The sequence below is a fragment of the Montipora foliosa genome, unplaced genomic scaffold (assembly GCF_036669935.1).
Source record: "Montipora foliosa isolate CH-2021 unplaced genomic scaffold, ASM3666993v2 scaffold_409, whole genome shotgun sequence".
In the NCBI taxonomy this organism is placed as follows: Eukaryota; Metazoa; Cnidaria; class Anthozoa; order Scleractinia; family Acroporidae; genus Montipora; species Montipora foliosa.
Window position 1 is genome coordinate 212,762 of NW_027179711.1, and position 4,739 is coordinate 217,500.

Below are 4,739 nucleotides of genomic sequence, written 5' to 3' on the forward strand. Positions count from 1 at the left end.
AACATAATGTTAGTAATGGCGGACCATTAAATAGGAAAATTACAGTTAAAATAAAGAGGTGTCTTTTTGAAATCAAGGCTTAAAACGTGGGTCACTTAGTGTTTTGTTAACATAGTTTTGAAATCCAAAGAAAAATATGTAATATTTCTTTTCTTCCTTTTTTCTTTTTTTTTTTTTTGTGGTGTGCACTACACACTATGTCACCGGGTCGTAAGAGTGTAAGAGTGTAGGTATGCGGTGACATTAGGCCCGCACTGCGTGCATAACTCACAAACGTAAACAGCTCTGTTGGACCCGTGCTTGAGTTTCAACAAAATGAGCCCCAAAATCGGCAAGAATTTGTAAGGCTCACGAATAATAAAGAAGCTGCTATTTCCAAAATGATGGAATTACCTGGATAAATAACCTCGCCTCGGAGAGTAAATTTTTGACTTTGCAGAAACAATGGTAAACCTCAAGAATTGGGTGATTGTGATCTTTGTGTTGAATTCGCACATTTCTGGTCAATCTTTATTAAAACACTTTAAAGAAAAAAAAAGCAAACTAAGGGACTGTTCATTTTTTACGAGGTAGGGGGGGGGGGGGCTGGTGGGTTTTTGTAACTTTAATTAAAAGTTGCATTACCCCCCCAGTGATTAATTTTTTCCTATGCCCCCCCCCCCCCACCCCAATAAAGGTTTTTTTCGGTGACACCCCCCCCCCTCCCCTCAAACCATAAAAAAAGATTCAAAAATCCGACGATACAGAGATGAAAATTAAGTAAATATAAAGATAGAAAGCTTTTTTTTTCATTAAGTTCCGTAGCCGTGGAAATGTTATTAAAAGCAGAAGGAACGTCTCTAATAGATTTAAAAACTTTCTTTGTTTCTGTGAGGAAATATTTTTTTAAGAATAGTAAAACATATCTCATCTTAAAGCATTACTAAAATGTTAAACAAAAACAAAAACCCGGTGCCTTGCCATCATTTTGACACAGATCTATCCTTTCTTTCGGGAGTAAACATGCAAGGTAACTTGATCACGGCGCTCGCCGAATTTGATGTCACTTTCGATTTTTCGATTTACTTGTGCAGCCAAAAATTGAACGTAGCAAAAATCTCCCACAATGTTTTTCGCTGATGGTAACTCTTTATATTCTCAGTTCAAAATTTAAGTTTTTTTCAAGGTGCAAATTTTGTTGCTGATGGCAAACTATGTTATTCTCGATCGACACTTCTGAAAACTTCCTTCTGCTCTTCCTAAGAACTGTGTATCAATATTTATATACTTTTGTATCAATATCTTTTTCGAATAAAGCAGGCTAACAAAATCTGTACCTTGCCTAAGTCGCATTTTTGAGCGTTAAAATAGAATTTTCGATCATATGTTTCTGACGGCAAGTCGTATATTTTGAGGTCACCCATCCAAATACTAACCCCCGCCCGACAGGGAATAACTTCAGTGAACTTTTTTCTTAGAAAACCGTCAGACGTTCAGAGTGTACGCTTAAACGTTTGGTGTAAAATAAGTTGTAGGGGAACTTGAAAATGATCAACATGTTTGCCAGAGGCCAATGTTTCTCGATTCCCTTTTATCCTTCTTCAATCTTTCTGGGTTTAGTATTTTACTAGTAACCACATGTCTTCTCAGGAGGCTATTTACTTAAGACATCTACCATGGCACTATAATGACATACGGTAGCAAGAGAAAATTTAACGCTACCAAAACAATATCGTGTGATGATATTAGAGCTACATATTACAAAAAAGATAACTTGAATCTCCTGGAAGACAAAACTCAGCTCATTTGACAATTATACAGTGCTGTGTTACTGCACTACCAAACGTACGCAATGCGCACCTATTTTTGTAGATTTTTCCCTTTCGTTTTTTGCTTTTTGTTTTGTTTTTTTCACAAGTTCCATAATGTAACACCATCCTAGTTGTAATCAGTCCGTTTCTCTGCACTGAGGCTCGTCTTTTTCAATCGTAGTTACTCCTTAAAATCTGGGACCTCTAAGATCAATACAGCGCAAAGGCGTTGTGCATCTTTGTATGTCCTGGAAAATGCACATGTTTTGCCATTACAAACATCTCGTATGGCGCTAATTACAGCAACGCCACAAGCACCACAGTCGACGGAAGATCCACTAGAACTGTAGCTTTAGCTATAATGCCAAGAGCTCTGTTCCTTCTTGGGGCTGGGAGAACTTCCTCGGACCAGTTGTTAACGCCAGGATCCCACGATTTTCCTAACAGTACAATTTCACTATATGTTGTTATGAATTGTTGTAAATATTTTAATTATCTATCACCATCACTTTCCTCATATTCTGGTGCATTTTTGAATAAAGATTCTGCTTTATGGAGTGTACCTTGGTTGATGCCTGGACCTAATCGCAAACCCGCAGTGTGTTTAGCTGCTGTAGACTCTCTCGCCAAACCAAAAAGCTCTGATAGGATTGCATAACTCGCAGACCCCAGCTCATTCTTAAATAGGCTACTTATATCCTTGATAATGTCTACGAAATTATGTTTGTTAGGCTTCAGCAAATTTATGCCAAGGTTCTTAGTGACAATGACTTGGACAGGCTGCGTCTTAGTTATACCAGACTTGAAAAGCCTTGCTAGGTTTATGATAAGCTTTTGATCATCTCCTTTTCTACAGCTGTCTTAAAGCTGGTTTTACTATTCCGGGGGCGATAACTTGACCTGGAGTAATGCCGACACTTGATTGTCAGCAGTTTTTAGTCTGTCCAATTCATTAACTAAGGATTCAGATAACTCTCCCTTTCGGGCGTATCTTTTGTTGAAGCCAACATGACCAATTCCCCTAGTAAGGGAGTTACAAGTTCCAATGTTACGATGCCTGAGAATGTCTTTTAGTTCGCATATCTGGCTCGCGCAGTTTCCGCATATGTATGGGTGATCTCCATACATATGCTTCTTCTAAACAAGGTGGATCAAGGCTCTTAATTCCCCCTTTAATTTGTACGTCTTTAGATAGATAGATAGATAGATAGATAGATAGATAGATAGATAGATAGATAGATAGATAGATAGATAGATAGATAGATAGATAGATAGATAGATAAGGTCTTTAATTAAATCAGAAACAACAAACGTGTAACTTTACAATATGTTAATAAAAAACTATAATCAAGAATGTACTAAAAGAAGTAACATTATAAAATCCCTTACATACAGTGAAATAACACAATTTAATAGAAAATGCATCTATTAAGGAAACTCTGCTTGAAGCATTCAGTTCTAACCCTCGGAAATATAAAATCATGCTTACGCTCAAGAAGCACACGTTTCCTCTTTGGAGGTAGCAAATCATGAAGTATATGATCATCTCTGATTACGTTCTTTAAAAGCTTAGAGTCCCTATCTTTAATTAAGTCAAGTATAGTTGTTTTCTTTGTGACAAAGCCAAGCCTGTGGGCCCTCTTGAGAAACCTGTCGATTCTGTCTAGATATTTTCGCTGTACAACAATAACCTGTGCCAGGGGGACGTATGCAGAACGGGATGAGGAATGGGACTTGCGGATGATATCATTCGCTCTATCGGGTGACAAGTTTTCCATGGTTTGCAACCTTCATGGCCAGGCTGTGCTTTGATGCAGCTTATATTTCCAGCCTTCATTTCTCTTTGAAAGGGCGTCTTTTCGGTTTCTCTCCTAATACCGGCATCATTGGCGAAATGTTTAATGACCTCTGGATCCCACAGAAAACAGTAACGGACTTTTTGAAGGGGTTGATCTGTTTTTCTGCCGTTTACGGAAGTCCCGTCTAGTTTAAAAGAGTAGTGAACTATGCCATTATGTCTTTAGGAACTCTGTTCCGCATCTTTTCTCATTTTCAGAGGTGGCTTTTGCTTGGTGAAAAATTGAAGTGTATCTTGGTGGTATTTTGACAAGCTGCATTCCTTGGAATACCGATACCGGAAAAGCTAAGAATGCCAGTGCCTTCTAAGATACTCTTTCAGCTTATGGTGCTTGTCATGGTTTTCTATGGCCCACTTATGATGTGGAATACAGATCTCACGATTGATAGTGCTACCACTGACGTAAGATAATTGTGGGAAGCGCTTTCCCTGTTTGGCACACCGAACATGGCTTCCAACAGTTACTGGAGGAAAAGCGACCGCCAGAAATGCTCCCATGTGAGAAATGGTGTGTGACGAATTTTCTCCTGCATCTTCAATTGGGCCACTCGATGCTGTTTTACTATTTGGGAAGATCTCCTAAAGAAAGCCTTGGAATGTCTTATAACTTCCTGGAAGTTGAGAAGGAAGTAGTTTCTTTATCTCTCTATAGTGCTGTCGATCAAAGGTTTTTGCAGTATCCTCTACTCCTGCGGTTGTATCTGATACTTCTTTTCTGTCGGGGTATTCCACATAGCTTTGTTCTTCTGGGCTATCGTCTACTTTAATAGGTTTAATTTCAACCTCTCCAGTTTTGCGTTCGTTGCTAGTTTCTTGGTCTTTTACGGGGCCATCAGAAAGGCAAACGGTTCCACTTTTGGTCTCAACTTCAGATGGTGATGCGTTGCTCGTGCTGTTGGCCTCCTCAAGAGCTTCATCACCATCGATATTTTCGTAGACGTCTCCGTGTATGTCGCCATCAATATCACAGGGAACAAAGTCTTCATAAACTTCGATCCCATATCTTGAAGCTCCATCGGCAGTACTTTTACCAAGTAGTTCGAAAGACCTCACTGCAAAGTGTGCGAGAAATCCAAACACGATCGCACCCA